Raw genomic sequence first — 19,842 nt, forward strand, 5'->3', positions numbered from 1 at the left:
TTATCGAATCCAATCTCGTCAAGTTTGCTAACTGGGTTAGGTTAAAAGTGCCCCAAAAAGTACCAGCCTGGAATGAGATGAAGATAGCAAGATTGAGAGCTGTGGTGAACTTTACCTGGCATTGGCATCTCCGGGCCTATGGCGCAGGCTGTCTATAGGTTTCCTTGCAGCATATGGCAAAGCTCTACAACTGGTCCACTTCTGACAGGCAGCTTTGTCCTGTCATTGGCAGGCACAGTGTGCCAAGACTTACAGGCCCTTTTGGTGGCAGAATGGTTAATGTTGACTAGTTGCTTATTGATCTCCTCAGTTAGCCTTCACTGATCCTGTATCGGTAAGGCAACTTTCATCACGGACTTGACCTTGACTTGCTATCCATCACAGGACTCTGCACCTTGATGCGTTTGGGCTTTCCAAGCCCGTCGTGAAGAAAAACTGTTTTTGTGTACCTCTTCCCCCCCCACAACCAGCCCTCGTCACCCCCAAAGTTTCTGTTCTGCTTAACTCTTGCAAATGTTTCACTCTCAGCCTGTTCTGAGTAATACAGTGTGCCATTTGGAGGAATATTTAACCTCCCCGCACATGGTACAACTTGCCTCCGCCAATTTCAAGTCAGTGGAGAGCAATACCAACAGGATGTAAAAATACTGTTCCTAATCCCATGGGTTTTCCACCCAATGAGATCAGTTTAAGATCGCCTCCGATGTTTCTGGGACATGTAAAACTAAACTTGCTACAATGAGCAGCTAAAGAATAATTCCTCAGACACACAGCATAAATTTCAGAAACATTTTAAAAATCCCGAGAGAAAACCAGAACAGAACTACAAAAACGTATAGTCAACACTGCAAGATAAATCTTTGTTTCTCTATTCTTTCATGGGGTGTGTGCATCACTGGCAAGGCCATCATTTGTTGCCTCCCTAATTGCCCTGTAATTGAATGGATTGCGAGGCCATTTCAGAGTGTGTTTAAAAGTCAACCATGTTGCTGTGTGTCTGAAGTCACATGTAGCCAGACCAGGTAAGGACGGTAGATTTCCTTCCCTTAAGGACATTAGTGAATCAGACTGGTTTTTTTCAAAACAACATTTGATGATAGTTGTCATAGCTACCATTACTGACATTAGCTTTCAAATTCAGGTTTATCAGTTAATTTAAATTCCACCAGCTCCAATAACACTCCAGAAGCTTGACACCATCCAGGACAAAGCAGCCCGCTTGATTGGCACCACATCGACAAACATCCACTCCCTCCACCACCGACGCGCAGTAGCAGCAGCGTGTACCGTCTACAAGATGCACTGCAGCAATTCAACTAAGATCCTTAGACAGCACCTTCCAAACCCACGACCACTTCCATCTAGAAGGGCAAGGGCAGCAGATACATGGGGAACACCACCACATGGGAACAGCACCACCTGCAAGTTCCCCTCCAAGCCACTCATCATCCTGACTTGGAAATATATCGCCGTTCCTTCGCAGTCGCTGGGTCAAAATCGTGGAATTCCATCCCTAACGGCACTGTGGGTCAACCCACAGAACATGGACTGCAGCGATTCAAGAAGGCAGCTCACCACCATCTTCTCAAGGGCAACTAGGGATGGGCAATAAATGCTGGCCAGCCAGCGACGCCCGTGTCCCATGAATGAATAAAAAAAGCTGCTGTTGTGGAATTTGAACCCCGTACCGGGACATAAGCCTGTGGACGATTAGTTCAGTGACATTACCACCACCTTCCTGCACAACCACTTTCCTGCAAAATGTTTCACCGTCAGGATGTGAAAAAGCGGCCCCATGTGTCCTCCCAAGTGGCTACGACAGATCCCAAGGAGCCGGGAAGGTCTGCCAAATATCCTGCATAGCCTACATCCCTCAACTGACATTACTAAATCATTTCACTGCTGCTTCTCGGACTAGGTTAATGTAAATTGACTCCTTTGTTTGATGGAGAAAGCAGGGAGGAACGATTTTTCTGGCTCGGAGGATTAGTAAGCAGGGGTGACAGACACAAGATAATTGGGCACACGCGCGCGCACACACCAGAATACTGGAGATGCTGGAATTTGAAACAAAAACAGAAAATGCTGGAAAATCTCAGCAGTTCTGACAGCATTTGTGGAGAGAGAATAGAGCTCTGACGAAGGGTCATCTAGACTTAGAACATTGGCTCTATTCTCTCTCCATAGATGCTGTCAGACCTGCTGAGATCTTCCAGCATTTTCTGTTTTTGTTTACTTGAAGAGGGTTAATTTGCAGGGTTAAGAGGGAAAAGCTGTGGTGGGAGGTGAGTTGAATCTCTGAAAAAGCAGGCACAGGCACGATGGGCTGAATGGCCTTCTTCTGTGCTGCACGATTCTACAATTGTTGACATTACGAACTGGAACAAAACTCTCAACAGTTACTTGGCTGTAAAACACATTTGGACATCCCGAGGTTCTGAATGTGCTTTACAAATACAATCTCTTCCTTCTCCTTGAAAAGCTCCATAAAACATGGAGTTTCCTGTGTCCCTGTTCAAATGAGCTCTTGGGTGTTGTTGGGGTGGGGCAGTGGGGAGGAGAAGAGCAATCTTGGAGGGGAGGGGTGGGTAGTGAGAATAATCTCTGTGCAAAAGCAGGAAGGGTGGTGCCAGATGATCAATGTTTTTTTTTTGCACACATTTCATGAGGCAGGGGCACAAAACGCAAGCGTGAATGAGGGCACAGACGATGTGGCTGGGTGTACACACTGCGGGCAGGTAAAATGAGGCACCACAGCTATCGCCATACCCTCCAATTGTCCGAGCTCCCTCTGCCCAGACAACACCAAAACATCCTATAGAAATGACGCGAGAAACCCAACCTGTTCAACAGAGATGTTCAGTGACAACATCTTTTGGGGCATTAGCAGCCAAGTGCAGTAAAACCCATGGTTTGGCATATTCTCCAAATGACCTGTTTTTGCAAATACCTTGGCAAAACGCAAACTAAAGATGAACCCCCCCCCGGGTTAGGACAGTGGTCACTTGTTGGTTTTAATCAGTTACTGCTGACACTTCATAAAAACACGGAAATCAAGTGTCATTTTGTCTGCCTTTTGTTTTGGTCAACAATGGAGTCTAATGCCGGTGCTGATGGCTGCAGCTTTTAAATGGGACTGCGAGCTTAACAGAGTCGACTGGAAAAAAAATGACAAAAGCTCCAGAGAACCAAGAGCTGTCCAAACTGATCAACGCTTTGCGTAAACATGGATACTGCTCAGCACTTCATAATCCCCCATTGAGGCTAAATGTTTATCTTGGCTTAGCTGAATTAACTGCAGAATTATATCACTCGCTCCACAATATTAAAAACTTCAATTTGCTGACGCTTTATTAGTAAATTGACTCAAACAGATTTTTGATATCTAGCTCACCAGAGATTTTTGGTGGCGATTAATTTTACACTTAGATTGAGATCTGGCTGATAATTGTTCATACTCACCGGATCCAGGCATAATTTTCCAGCGTTTTCCTCAGCCTTATTCAGGCAAAATACTGGGCGAGGGCCTATATTACAGTTGCTGGCCTGCGTTGGCTCCTGGTCCATCAATACCTCAATTTTAAACATCTGTGTTTAAGTCCGTCACCGGCTTTACCCCCTCTACATCACTAACCCCCTCCAACCCTTCAATCCTCCAATGTCTCTGCATCCCTCCCAAATCCAATCTCTTGCGCATCCCTAATTGTTATAGCCCTCAGCCCCAAGTTCTGTAATTTCCTCTTCAATTCTCTCACTTAATACGCTCTTTAAAGCCTACCTCTTTGACCATGGTATTTTATGTGCCCTAATGTGCTCATGTGACCTCCTTTGTCCCAATGAACTCCGCAGAAGACCACAGAAAAATTACAGCACAGAGAAAGGCTATTCAGCCTTTCTAATCCCACCATCCTGCAACCGGCCCATTTAAAAGGTGCTGTCTAATTCCCAAACCAGTCCATACAGTGGCAGGCACATTCAAATAATGTAACATTGATTAAGTTGCTCTGGTGCCAGGCAAGGCAGTGGGCAACAAGACTCTGCCACCAGCCCATCACAATCTCTTCAGCTCCGGCACAGGTGGTGTCCCATTTATGAAGACCTCCCTTAAATGGCCATGTTGTCTTCTTTTTCTAGTGGTGTCCATTCTACTGCCACTCTGGTGGGACATAGCCAGGAGGTAAGTGTTGCATTAGTTGAATGTGGCTGCCACTGTATGGACTATACACTGTGAAGGTGCACTGGATGATTGGTTTGGGAATTTGCCAGCAACAACTTTGTATAGCACCTTTTAAATCTTGCAAAATGTGGATTAAAAGTTGGCTTGGTAACAGGAAACAAAGGGTATTGGTCAATGGAGGCCCTTGCAAATGGAAAGTTATTTCAAGCAATGTTCCACAGGGTTCAGTGTTGGGGCACTTGCTGATTGTGTTATATATTAACAATTTGAACGTGGGGGGCACTATTCAAAAATTTGTAGATGACACAAAAATCAGCCAAGTAGTAGATAGTGCAGAGGATAGCTATGATCTCCAAAATGATATAGATGGGTGGGTGGTGTAGCGACAGATGGATTTTAACAGTGTGAGGTAATGCATTTAGGGAGGTAAGTGTCCTGACAGCCTCAGTTGTCTCATATCATGATGTCCTGCGGGTGCTGTGGGGACGGGAACAGGGGAAACTCCGATGTTATCACAGCCTGCCTCTCTTAGGTGGATACAAAAAGTCCCATGGCACCATATAAAAAATGTAAAGTTTATTTATTAGTCACAAGTAAGGCTTACATTACATTACTTACACTGCAATGAAGTTACTGTGAAATTTTCCGAGTCACCACACTCCGACTGTTCAGGTCAATGCACCTAACCAGCATGTCTTTCAGACTGTGGGAGGAAACCCACGCAGATACGGGGAGAACGTGCAGACTCCACACAGACAGTGACCCAAGGCTGGAATTGAACCTGGGTCCCTGGCACTGTGAGGCAGCAGTGTTAACCACTGTGCCACGGTGTCAGATAAAAGCAGAGATGTTGACTCCATTACCAGACCAATACATAATCCTCAACAAACATCCCAAAAACAGATACTCTGCTTATTATCTGCGTTGTTGTTTTTGGGACCTTGCTGTGTGAAAATTAACTGTTTATATTTCATTGCAACAGCATCTACATTTCAGAAAGTAATTCACAAAATTTGGGATGGACCAAGGTCATGAGGCGCTACATAAATGAAACAGAGCTTGTTTTCTTTCTAATAAGTACAGCCAATGTTGCAACACAATGCCAGTGTGGTTTGCCTTGAAGTTTCCAGGAACTGAAGATTAACACCACAAACATTTCCATAAAGAACTTGAGAAAAATGATAGGGGAAATTCAAAGAAATCGTAAGTTTTACTCATATCCTCTGAACACATGATTTTTCCACCTAAAAATACAGGAAGTGGGAAAAGGCAGTTTGGTCTGATGGGGCAGGAGGAAGTGGGAGGTCACAATTAAATCTTCAGCCTCAATAACCTGAAGCAGGTGATCACGTCATTTTATAATTTTCTATTTCTGGGATCCTGCTGTGCACAAATTGGCCACTGTAACCACATGACAACATTTAGGAACATAGGAATTAGGAGCAGAAGGCAGCAAATTCAGCCCTTCGAGCCTGTTCTGCCATTCAATCAGATCATGGCTGATCTCTCCCTGGAGGTACTTCACTGTCTGTGAAGTGCTGAGACCCTGAGGATGTGAAAGACATTGAATGCATGCAAGTCTGCACGTTCTCCACGTGTCTGCGTGGGTTTCCTCCGGGTGCTCCAGTTTCCTCCCACATTCTGAAAGACGTGCTGGTTAGGTGCATTGTAAGGAGTCTAACAACACCAGGTTAAAGTCCAACAGGTTTATTTGGTAGCAAACGCCACTAGCTTTCGGAGCGCTGTTCCTTCGTCAGGCGAGTGGGAGATCTGCAGAGCAGATCTCCCACTCACCTGACGAAGGAGCAGCGCTCTGAAAGCTAGTGGCGTTTGCTACCAAATAAACCTGTTGGACTTTAACCTGGTGTTGTTAGACTCCTTACTGTGTTTACCCCAGTCCAACGCCGGCATCTCCACATCATAGGTGCATTGGCCATGCTAAGTTCTCCCTCAGTGTACCTGAACAGGCGCCGCAGTGTGGCGACTAGGGGATTTTCACAGTAACTTCATTGCAGTGTTAATGTAAGCCAACTGGTGACACTAATAAATAAACTTAAACTTTAGTCTCTCTTTGATTTTTCTCCCCGAGGCCATGAAACTTGTTGAATGCATGCAAGTTATTGATTTTTCTCCCAGAATTGGTGAACCTGAATGACAACATAGTAACCTGTAAAATAGGGAACCTACTTCGCATAGCAGCGTTCAAATTAAAGCCATTTTGCAAGCCATAGGCATTCCAAAAATTGTAGCAATTAAACAAGTCCTGCGTTTCCATTTTACATCTTACTTCCACTGGGAGGTTGCAAAGTTAACCAAGAATTGTTGCAACAGAAAAGCCATCACACTCGTATACAAACTCAATGTGATATAATTAACTGAGAGTTTCATTTTTAAACACAAGAAAAATTGTTGGATTCAGCTCGGTGCTTAATTACAGTAAGAAGTCTCACAACACCAGGTTAAAGTCCAACAGGTTTATTTGGCAGCACAAGCCACTTACATCCAGAATCTGTAATCATTTGAAGGATGCTAGCCTCTCTAAAGCCACAGACGTACTGATAGGGATATTAAAACCTTTGTATCAGACTCCCAAACCCTGAATCCACGCATCGTGAAACATTTGCCTTGTGCTGTAGTTATGTCTTGCAACTAAACACGTACATGATAAATATCCATAAGATGGAAAACATCCCTTCAGCTGTTCTTCTATCTATCTTTAAAAGGCTTTCCCTATTCATAGAATCCCTACAGTGCAGAAGAAAGCTATTCGGCCCATCAAGCCTGCACTGACAACAATCCCATAAAGGCCCTAACCCCGTAGCCCCACATACTTACCTTGCTAGTCCCCCTACTGCTAAGGGGCAATTTAGCAAGACCAATCCACCCTAACCCCGGACATCTTTGGAGTGTGGTAGGAAACCGGAGCATCCGGAGGAAACCCACGCAGACACAGGGAGAATGTGCAAACTCTACACTGACAAGTACCCAAGGCCGGAATCGAACCTGGGTCCTTGGTGCTGAGAGGCAGCAGTGCTAACCACTGTGCCAATGTTATTTGTTAACCTGAGTGACTTGGTTGGTGTCTTGATTAATAGCTGAGCTAATCTCTTCTGGCAATAAAATGGCTCCAATCCTAATGGATCCAAGTTCCATATCCTAACTGCTTGTTGTACAATGCTTCCAGTTAACCAGAGTGGCTGAGAATTAGAAATTAACGGCATTTTAAGCCACCTCTTCACATTTTTGCGTACATCATACATAAGACACAAACTTGAACCATGTACAAACAGTAGGCAAAAGTGTGAAGGCCCGTGAGAAGACAAAGGCTGCAGTCAGGCTGATTTTCGTGTTTAACTGGAAATTTTAAGTGCAGATTTCTCCCCTTCATTATGAAGACTCTGATTCATGTTGCAAACAATTCCACAAAGCTTCCACCTCTCTGAACCTTTGTCCCTGAGGATGACTCTTTATGAGCAAATGAAAGCAATAGGGATGAAATTTGTTTTGGATAGCAATACAAAATTGGCAATTATGAAGTAACAGCCTGATTTGGATACCTTTCTATGTCCTTTATACAGCAGGGAAAACAAAAACAGGTTGTAAAATGGGCTGTCCATTCATTATTGCCTGAGTGTTAGTAAGTTTTCAACCACGATAGGCTGTACAGCAGAGCCCAATCTTACCCTCCATATCCAACACCTACACGGAACTGGGTCAACCGGCAGTCATCTGTAGCCATTTTGGTTGACTTTACCCATTCTAGCCTTTGAATACAAAGGCTTATTGTAGCACTTTCCTCCCTGATAACACTCAAGGTAACCTGGAAACACACTAATCTGGGTAAGTTTGCATCTCCTGGTTCATCTCCTGGTTCATTTACCCACTTAGTCCTCAGTGGCATTTTAGCATGGCTAATCCACCTTCAAATTGCACATTTTTTTATTTGTAAAGCTAAACGTTACATCGCCATAGTCCCAAATGATCATAAGCTGCTCTCTCCTTTGAGGGGGAGAGCTAACTGGTGGTAATTTAACCTGAGGATCACCACACTTCAGGCGAGGGGCAAAGGTTGAGAAGGCAGGGCCTTCATGAATAACCTTAACAGGTATAGGAAAGTTGCAAGGCTACTGTATAAATAGTATAGACCAAATTCTGCATACTTTAAATGAGTCTTGGTGCAAATACCAACATGACAGCACATGACCAGATTTACAGGACTTGTAAACATTTAATTTTGATTACCGAACAAACCATTGACGCTAATAGGGTTAAACTCAAGGACAAGTTGCACAGACTAGGCTTATATTTCCATATGAACATGAAGGGGTGATCTGAATGAGGTTAAGATGACTGAAGGAATTGATTGAGTTGACAGTGAGAAATGATTTTCTCTGGTGGAGAGCATCATAGAATCCCTAGTGTAGAAGGTGGCCATTTGGCCCATCGAGCCTGCACTGACAACAATCCCACCCAGGCCCTATCCCCATAACCCCACATATAACCCCGACACTCAGGGCAATTTAGCATGGCCAATCAACCTAATTCACACATCTTTGGAATGTGGGAGGAAACCGGAGCACCCCGGAGGAAACCCACACAGACACGGGGAGAACGTGCAAACTTCACAGTGTCCCGAGGCCAGAATTGAGCCCAGATCCCTGGTGCTGTGAGGCAGCAGTGCTAACCCCTGTGCCACCGTGCCACCCAAAACAAGACTAAAACAAAGAGGCATAAACATGAAGAATTAAAGCGAGCCAATTGCAGAGTGATGTCATCAGGAAACACTTCTTCCCACAAAAGACAGTGAAAATCTCAAACCCTCTCTCCCCAAGAAGCTGTTGAGATGGGGTGGGTTAACTGACAGATTGATAAACTTTTATTAGGCAAGGATATTAAAGGGTATGGAAATAAGGTGAAGTTAAGATACAAGTCAACCATGGATGGCTCATTTGTACGTTATATTCAGGTCACTTCTTAAAAACACCACCAACTCCATTTTCATTTATGATGGAGGAAAGGGAATTCTATTGCAAATTGAGAACAGGCGGCATGATCACTGGACAAATACTCAAACTTTATAAAGAAACGGCTTGCAAGTCGTTAGGGGCAGCACAGTGGCAAAGTGGCTCACACTGCTGCCTCACAGCTCCAGGGACCTGGGTTCGATTCCCAGCTTGGGTCACTGTCTGTGTGGAGTTTGCACGTTCTCCCCGTGTCTGCGTGGGTTTCCGCTGGGTGCTCCAGTTTCTTCCCACAGTCCAAAGATGTGCAGGTTAGGTGGATTGGCCATGCTAAATTGTCACTTTAATGCCCCTGGATGCACAGGTTAGAGGGATTAAAATGTGGGGTTACAGGTTTAGGGTGGGATTGTGGTCGGTGCAGACACGATGGGCTGAATGGCCTCCTTCTGCACTGTAGGGATTCTATGATTCTAAGTCATTTCTCCTACTGCATGCAAAAATAATTTAAAATAGGGCTTTGTACGTATTTGAGAGTTGTTTTGCTTCACCGAGTTGCGATTGTGCTTTATAAACAGAATCAGAGAGTGCAGTGTAAAGCCACAACCAAACTCCAGCACATTATCAGTGTTCAATGAACCCTGTAGAAAAGGGTGCTTTTACCATGGTTCTACTGCAAGTTTTTTATCGTCAGATTATAAGACCAACTGTTATTTAGCCAGAAAAAGAGACCCATAGACTTAAATGCCAAGTAGCAAAATTCATTTTGAATGCTTTGAGAAGTACAATTGGTTTCAAGGCCCTGCATTCTGACCCCAGGTCCACTGTCACAACACAGGCCCTTTTCTGCATAAAAAGTGCGTGCTTAAGTCAATAAATTAATCTCCATATCCTGCACAAAAGCTTTATGCACAGAAAATATCAATGTTCATCCACTTGGAAATATTCCTATTGGAACAGTAGCCAATGACATGCCCCAACACAGCTGTGGTGGTGTCTATCAATGACTTAGTGTTATTCCCAACTACTTCAAATGTTTGTTTCAGAATTAGTCATATTTCAAACCATTAAAAAGACTATTCTTAAGATAACACCATGGTTATTTTCTCCACTGTATGTCTAAAACTATAACATACACTTGCCATGAAATGCCTCTAAACTGAGCCACAGATGTGTTTTCTCAGCGAGCAGGCATCTGGTGCATAAACGCACAAAGCTGAGGAAAGGTCAACCACATTGTGCTGCTAAATCGCCAACACTTCACTGCCACTTTTCTTCATTCTTTTACCAAGCCTACTTCCTCATCATTTAGAACATACTCCGAGTTACCTTGCTGGGATCCACAGTGGATGACTATAGCAGATTCAGTAGAGTTGGTCAAAATTTTGGATAGAGTAAATAAGGGGAAAACTATACCCACTGGGAGAAAGGTTGGGAACCAGAGGACACAGACTTATGATAATTCGCAAACTGCCAGGGATATTTGAAATGATTTTGTTTTAAGAAACACACAGCGACAGGTTATAACCTGGAATGCACTGCCCTGAAGAGGTAGGGAAAGCAGATTCACCAACAGTTTTCAGAATGGAATTAGACTTGACATTGAAGAAAATAGCAGAGCTATGGGAAAAGCCCATAATGAGTGGGACTAACTGGATAGTTCTTTCAAAAAGGCCAACATAGACAAGGTAGACAGAATGCTCTCTTCCTCTGCTATGAGATTCAGTGTAGTGACACCAGGTTTTATCAGCTCCACAACAGGAGGAGAGATGTAAATGCTGCAAATTCAAGCATCCGGTGATCATGCTTCCCATTTATAGAGTCAAACGCTGAATCTTTCTGGAGATGAGACACAATGTGCCGTTACTAAATATTATTCTCAGTGAACACATAGCAGATAGAATGTTCACTTACAATTCTCAATCAATAAAAACAAGGAAGGACTTTTAAACACGGAATGAAGAAATCTGAAATCAAACGCACTTTGACCCTTGATACAATGTTTAAACTTGCTCACACTGACATGCCATGGGTCGGAGGAAGTGTCAACTATAAAAGATTCTTGGGTCGAGAGGCAGTAGATTTAAAACTGAGATGAGGAGGAACTACTTCTCGCAGAGGGTGTTGAATTTGTGGGATTCACTGCCCCAGAGCGCGGTGGAGTCTGAATCATTGAATGGTTTCAAGAAGGAGATAGACATATTTATGATTTTTTTTTAAAACGGGATAAAGGCATATGGAGAACAAGTGGGAGGTGGATTTGAGACCGGGAGAGATCAGCCATGATCTGATTGAATGGCAGAGCAGGCTCGAAGGGCCGAATTGCTTACTTCAATTCCTCACTCTTGTGTTCCTATTCTGCAAACAGTCGCTTGGTAAGACAGAATTTTAATATTGCTTAATCAAGAATTTGTATCGCACATGTTGCTGCCCAATTGTGCGGTACAGGTAGAACATCTTTCAGAATTTCAGTGCCAGTGTGATGCCAGGTATCTCGGCCATACATCCCAATGATCGGCTGAACAGACAGCATGTTCCTTCAATGGTTCATAACAGACAAGAGTCCAGACCATACCAGCCTGCACTTCCAAAATAAAATGTCTACTGTTAGATGTGATTCGGTGATTGGGCAGCACTTGCTGAAGAATCCAGAGTGTGCTATTGGCTACACTACCAGCCAATTTAAGATAATCAGTTGATCTCATAATGTGGCTCATTTACACTTGTTAAAAACAACATGCAAATATGGTGACCGGTTCTCTGCAAACAAAAGGAATCTGTCCAAGCCTTGGGCCTTTTTACCCAGGGGCTTGGGGGAGGTGATAATTCCCCATTACTTTCTCCATGGCAATGCCTTGATCAACCAATCAGCACCTTTTTACCCTGTGGTGTAACATGCAATTGTTTGAAATTTGGCAATCGTTGTCCTAATGAGTGCAACGCAAAAGACCTCTTCGTGATATAGAAGATAATCGGAATGTCTTAATTGTTTTTAAACTTTCACTGCGCAACTTCCCAGCTGGTGTTCACAGGGGCACTTGGTCATTTAAGAAATGGTCCACAGTACAGAGACTTCCAATTGTAGAGTTCTGCAATTAAAGGTAGTTACAATTGGAAGTAACTCACCTTGTCTCACCGGGAGTGTTTAAGGAACAAAAATTTGATCAAGTTACATTATTGCATTATAAAGCTGTTGAACACATGAAACCTACCATAAACATTCCTCTGTAAAATGACTTGCATCAGGTCGAGAGGTTGAATGTTGGGAACTGGGATCGGTTCGTTAATGAGGGGAGAATATAGGGAGCTGGGATCTGTTCATTGACAAGGCGATAGAGAGAGAGAGAGCAGGGATGTTGATATGTATTAACAACCTGGCTTTAGGGATACGAGGCATAACCCAAAGTTGGTAGACGAGAACAAATCCAAGACATTGTAAACAGTGAGGAGGATAATAACGGATTCAGGAGGACACGGGTTGACAAGTGGCAGATGAAATTTAATGCTAAGAAATATGAAGCGATTAATTTCAGTAGGAAAAATAAGGGGAGGCAATGTGATAACCGCCATGGGTTCCATGGGGAATCTCTAATTGATCTCCCTGTGGGGCTCATTGAATACGAGTTCCCTCAGTAACAGGCAATGGCCTACCCTGCTGGAACCCATCACCTGAGCCCTTTATAAGGCAGAAACCAGGAAGGGTCTGCAGAACTATTGTCCTGGTTTGGATTTATGTATGTACACCACAGAGAAGTGGCTTTATTTTGTGCTTAACAATAAATACCGTTCCTTTCTAGTCGGGCTCCCTGAGTTATAACAAGCAAATATGTACAAATTGCTATTATGTTAAAGTGGCTACAAAAACAGAACAAAACTTTGAAAGTAATGAGAAAAGTTGATGAGACTGTGAAAAAAACTGGATTCCTGACTTTATAAATAGAAGCACGGAAAACAAAAGCAAGGAAGTTATGCTAAAGATTTATGCAATCCAAATTGGAGATGCTGGCATACAAGTTGACTTTTAAAGCCTTGAAAAATCCCTCCAAAAACAGGGATATACTTAGATGCTGAATATAGAAGTGAACTGCTGGTGTGTGGTCGCCAACATTGTCATTTGTCACACAGGGTCTGCACTGTGTGGACGTGTCTTTAACTCCTGCACATCTTTGCCATACAGCCTATCTCATCTGTTGATCTATTGCACCCAACTATAATTGTCCCAGTAGGTGGGATTTGTGGGGAGTAAAATGGAGGCTGACTATTGATACGAGTATAACAAACCTTGTCCGAAAAGGACCAAGTATGCAAAATTGATTCTTGGGGTTGAAAAAGAAAGGTTCTCTTATACTCCCTGGTCTATGGTAGATGTGTTTAATTTTGGGTACCAAATTTTATGATGCTAAACATTTGACAAGGATTTACTCAAGTGTGCAGTATTTCACTTTTATGGAAGAGACTGAAGAAACTGGGGTAATTCTCCTTAAAGCAAAAAGGTTAAGGAGAGATTGGATGAAAAATGTTCACAATTGTGTTGGGTTTGACAAAGTAAATAAGGAGAAACTATTTCAAGTGGCAGAAGTAACCAGAGGATAAAATTCAAGGTAATTTTCCTGCAGAGAAAATAATAACACTCAGTTGTGATCTGGATTGTACTGCCTGAAAAAGGGAGATGGAAGCAGATTCAACTAGAATTTCTCAAAAGGAAATTGGAGAAATGTTTTTAAAGGAAACACCTGTAGGACTATGAAGACCAGATGAGTGGACCCAATTGGAAATCTCCTTCAAGGAGCAGACATTGAAAAGAAACCTACAGTTCAAATTAGTCATAGATGGAGTGCAGTGAACAAGTCACCTGCTTGGCAGCGACTGTCAGCTGACAGTCCTCTTGGCTTTGGGAGTCAGAAAATTATAGGTTCAAGAAGCCCCAATGCAGGTTGCGATCACAAACTGGGCTGACATTTCAGCGCCATACAGAAGGAGTGCAGCACTTCAACAGATGAGACATTAAACCAATGTAGTGAATCAATAAGATCACCTTGCAACAACAAGAAGTAGGGGAAATCCCCTATTGAATACAGATTCACTAATAATTAATCTTATTCTTCTGCATTGGGTAAATGGGTACACCAAAATCTGTTTCTATTAGCAGTTTGAATTAGATGCAAATTCAAGGCATTATGGATTAGAATTTATAAGCAGTCTATAAAGACAAAAAAGCTTGGACAAAAAAAAATACAAACATGTATGGAACGTCTTTTATGACACCAGAAAATATTTGAGAGCCACAATGTACGAAAATGCAGCAGATAATAGAAACATGGGAAGGTCCCATCAACAGCAATGAGTCAATCAATGAATCTATTTTTGTGTTGTCAGGGTGTTGGGTTAGTTCAGTTGGCCAGATTGTAACATGTGCTTTAGACTAACCCCAACAGCACAGGTACTTGGTCCCAATTCTAGCTGAGCTGGACATGGGCCTATCTCCTCACCTTGTCCCATAATAAAATCATAATATAAGCCATGATTCAGCACACCTCAAATAATTGAGAATGCTATTTGGAGAAGAAGGATGATGATGGGGGAGGGATATTGACCAGGAAGCCAAGGGAACTGAACCGTTCTTCTTCAAAGAGTGACTGGAAATAATTTGCTTTGAACAGCAGGGAAAGCCAAGAGCTGGAATTCTCTGGCCGTTCACGCCCCACTGTCACTGCTAACGAGGACGAAGAATTTGGCACTCAGAATCCTGCTGGCGTGAATGGCCAGAGAATCCCATCCATGGCTTCAGTTTACCATCTCATTTCAAAGGCAGCATTTCCAGGAGTACTTCCAAAGCGTCAACCTAGGAAACATACTCATGGTCTTCAGACTAAGGGACTATTAGTAAAACAAGGATGAGATCCTGGTAATTCACAGGTGAATCAATATCTATATCCAATCAACAATAATTCAAACACAACTGTTTCTTCAGGGGCAAAGAGGTGCAATAATGTTCTTGGGAGAAGTAACATGGGCTTGTGCATACTAGTCAAGTACATAGGTGAAATCCATATGTGGCGAAGCCCTGATTTCAGTTGCCAGGGATTAAGTGCAGAAAAGGCATTCCCCTTACAGAATGGCTGAATGGTCACTTGTAGCACATCACTGAACAGAGAGATATCTTGGCAAAGCTTTTCATCTTGCACTTAGCCGGACAAATGCAAGAATGTCAAATTTCAAGGAATCACAAATTATGCTATAGTTGCTGACTGGTTGGCAAGTGGACTCCAATTGGTTGAGGTGCTGCCTTGGAGAAAGTAATGGGGAACCAAGCTCTCTGTAATTAAAAACAAAAGGGCTGGGTTTGATCATATTCCTTTTAGTAGCAACAAGCATAAATGAGCCATGTTTCAAGCTTGACTGATTATCTTAAACTGATTGCGAGTGTGGTTATTCGCACACTCAAGATTGTTCATCCAAAATGGGTGACGACATTGAGGATCAACCCAGTTTCACACCTCGTACTAACCAATCATTGCCAAAGTTGTATGCACCATGATCCCATGGAAGAGAAAGTAAAAGGATACCCAATTCATTAAGTTAAAGTGGGCGGGGAGTGGGCACACTTGCACGTAAATTATTGAACCTGTTTTTAAAATTACTGAACTTGTTTATAAGGGAATTCCTCAACAGTCAAAATGGTCAAGTTGATACTTGAAATAATTTCATCATTTCAAACACAAATAGCATAAAATAATGAGCACACCAACGTTCTAGGGGGACTGTCTCAGGATAAACAAGGTTGTTAGCAGCAAGCATGAAAGGTCACCCTAAAACAAAAAGAGCCTTACAAACCTCAGCACTGTAGACCACCTCTCTTGGAAAAAGAACACTGAAGCCAACCAGCCCAGGACAGCAAGAGCTGAAACTTGGTTCAGGATATTTTGAGGACCAAACTTGCAACATCCACCCTGCCCGGAGAAAGTCAGAGGTGGCGCGGATACAGATGTTCTCCCAAACACCAACAACATGAATGGTCAGTTCTGTAGAAGTTCATGCCAATCCCACATCGGACTCTTCAGTCACGAGAGGATCGACAGGAAATGATTTACAGTTTGGATATCCTTAAATAACAAGGAGTCTACAGCAAGACACAGGAGTAAAGAATCAGCTTGGCTCTTACTTACCACATGGGCCATTGGTTAGATGCACTTCTTGATACTAAGCTCCATTTGACCCCAAAGGAATGGCGCAAAACCGCAATTAACTGAGCCAAGTGCAAAAGTGAGTTACTAATTTGAGCTGGTTAACCCTGAAATCATTGGTTGTCCATAAACAAGATGTTACAATAGCAAACCTGATAGGCTCTTCAAATCACCTGTTACCTTAATTTACATAGATTGTGGACTATGGTCTACTTTTCCTTGCTATGCTCAGCAATATGAGGGACATTGATGTTGCTATTTGGAACATACTCCCTTTTCAAATAGTCTCAAGTTATTCATAGTTAAAAAGTACAAATGAAGTTTCTTCAATTCTACAAGCAAAGCAACTGTGCCCCCCAAGCCTGTTTACTCGTGTTCAATTTTAACTAGTGAAGGAGCAGAACACCTTAGCTGATGAGCGTGTGATCTGCAGTCACCTGTACAACTCACATGTTCCAACTCCAGCTCCAACACTATTGAGTTTCAGCCCAGCCCTGGGTTAGAGTAACTTCAAGCCCCATAATTCAGGCTGTCACTTCAGTGCAGAACTGAGGGAGTGTTTGACTGTCAGAGGAATTTGAGATGACATGTTAAATTGGGAACACTGCTCTCTCAGATGGATGTAAAATATTCTGTGGAACTATTGGAAGAGCAAAGGGTTTCAACTAGTATCGTGACCAGTATTTATCCTCAATCACCACCACGTCAACAGATAACCGGGTCATTTACCTCATCACTGTTTGAAGGAGTGATTGTGCACTGATTCATTGCTACACTTCCCAACATTACAAGGACTACACTTTGATATGCAAAATATTTTGGGATACCCTGAGTCATGCACTATACAAATGAAGTCCTTTTTGTATTCCAGGGCATGAGCTGTCCAGAACGTAGCTGCCCGTGTGATTGGCATCCCGACCTCCACTTCAACATTTACTCCCTTCACCAATGCACAATTGGCAGTGTGTACCATCTGCATGGTCCACTGCAGCAACTCGCCAAGGCTCCTTCAACAGCACTTTCCAAACTTGAGATTTTGGAGAGCAAAGTCAGCAGATGCATGGGACACCACCACCTGGAAGCTTCCCTCCAAGTTACTCACCATCCTGACTTGAAAATATAATCGACTCTTCCTTCACTGTCGCTGGGTCAAAATCCTGGAACTCCTTTTGTAACAGCACAGTTGGTGTAGCTACACCGCATGGGCGGGGTGCCGCTACACCGCATGGATTGCAGTGGTTCAAAAAGGGACAATTAGGGATGAGCAACAGATGCTGGTCTAGCCAATGACATGCGCATCCATTGTGTATTATCAAGTTTACTCTCAAAAGAGATCCCATGGTACCATTTAAAGAAGAGCAAGGAAGCTCAGGCCAACATTTGTTAACTAATTGCACTTAAAAGAAAATATATGATGATTGAGCTATTTTTGGGGCATTGCGGTATGCAAAGTGGTTGCTGCATTTACACTGCAAAAGGTTGGGATGTCCTGAGGTGATGGGTGCTATATAAATCTCAAAGCTCTTGTGGTCAGTTGAGAAATTACAGATAAAAAATACTTCTAACATTGATTTTACTGAACTTCCTCCATTAGTTTCACTTTCATAAAATTTAGTTCTTCTGAACTAAAGAACAGGAATTTGAAGTTGACAGAATAATCAGGAAATTCAAATCAGTACAAAAACTATCTTTTGAATAGCATAAACATCAAATGTTTGTGATGCAGGGGCGGCACGGTAGCACAGTGGTTAGCACTGCTGCTTCACAGCTCCAGGGTCCCGGGTTCGATTCCCGGCTCGGGTCACTGTCTGTGTGGAGTTTGCACATTCTTCTCGTGTCTGCGTGGGTTTCCTCCGGGTGCTCCGGTTTCCTCCCACAGTTCAAAGATGTGCGGGTTAGGTTGATTGGCCAGGTTAAAAAATTGCCCCTTAGAGTCCTGAGATGCGTAGGTTAGAAGGATTAGCGGGTAAAATATGTGGGGGTAGGGCCTGGGTGGGATTGTGGTTGGTGCAGACTCGATGGGCCGAATGGCCTCCTTCTGCACTGTAGGGATTCTATGTAATGTGTAAATAGAACATTAGACCAGCGTGTCAAGTGAAAAATAAGACTCTTCGTTGGTTGGGAAATAATTCCCATAAAAGGCAACTAATTCAGAGCCTCAATTTGATCCAAGCTGGTTAGTCTATTTACTTTATTGAACACAGACATCTTGGTCCTGATCCAACTGAATTGGAATCATTCCAACAGAAAATTAAAATTGTAAATTCGTCAGATTGGCTAATAAAAGGAACGACTTGTCGGAATTCCAGCAGAAAGCAAAAGTGAGGGGGATATTTGCATTTCTAGCTCCTTTTTCATTGCCTCAGGTCATCCCAAAGAACTTTATCGCTTATTAAGAATATCTGGAGTAATGTAGGGAAATGAAACAGAAAATTTGTGCATAGCAAGGTCCCAGAAACAGTGATCAGGAAACCAGGGAGAACTTCCCACTCCTTTTCTTCATAAAATGTTGAAGGATCTTTTCTCTTTGTAGGCTGGGAGGAGTGATGGAATCTTGATTTAATATCTGATTTGAAAGACACTTCCTCTGACCGAGTCGCACACCCTCAGCACTGCACTGAAGTACCAGCCTAGATTATGTGCTCAAGTCTTTGACTTGTATTGTTGATCCACAGCAGGGGTGCTAAGACCAAGGTATGTTTGGATTTTTAGTGGCAGTGGATTTTAAGAATAGGCAGGTTAATCTGGTGTCCACCAGATTGGTTGTATAAACGTGCATTATTCTGTACCTATGGTCACAGAGCAGATGCACATTGATAGATAAAAGCAAATTACCGTGGATGCTGGAATCTGACACCAAAAGAAAAAACGCTGGAAAATCTCAGCAGGTCTGGCAGCATCAAGCTTCGACAAAGGGTCATCTAGACTTGAAGTGTCAGCTCTTTTCTCTCCTTACAGATGCTGCCAGACCTGCTGAGATTTTCCAGCATTTTCTCTTTTGGTTTCACATTGATAGAGAATGGATGCTCTATGTTAATGCAGTGGGGCACACGGGACCGTAAGAATGACCAATATAGCCTCACCGAGACATCCAACACCATGATAAAGGTGCAGAGTATCATTGCCTGCTTCACTGCAAAGAAAATAATTTGTTGGTTTCAAAGGAGGCATCTGTGTGATGTACCATGTACTGTAGTTTGGGGGATTTGAAAGGTATCGCCTGTTTGAAAGCATTCTATGGAGTGTAAATTTATATATACTCCCACAGTGGCAGCTGTTACTTGGCCAGCCATTGCTACTGACAAAGCTGGCTGGCTGCGGGAATCTGCAGAGTTCTGCCACAGCCACCTTGGAGTAGCTACAGTCTCGCATGTTGGAACAATTCAGATACAAATCCTTGACATAGAGGGGGTTTCGTACTCTGCAAACACAGATGGTCTTGATCGCTTCAGGTGTATGTGTTTCTTCTGTCCCACCATCTCCTCTAGAAGCTGAGAGTCTATTGTAATGAACAACGTTAAGT

Source organism: Mustelus asterias, chromosome 11 (assembly GCF_964213995.1).
Source record: "Mustelus asterias chromosome 11, sMusAst1.hap1.1, whole genome shotgun sequence".
NCBI classification, from domain to species: domain Eukaryota; kingdom Metazoa; phylum Chordata; class Chondrichthyes; order Carcharhiniformes; family Triakidae; genus Mustelus; species Mustelus asterias.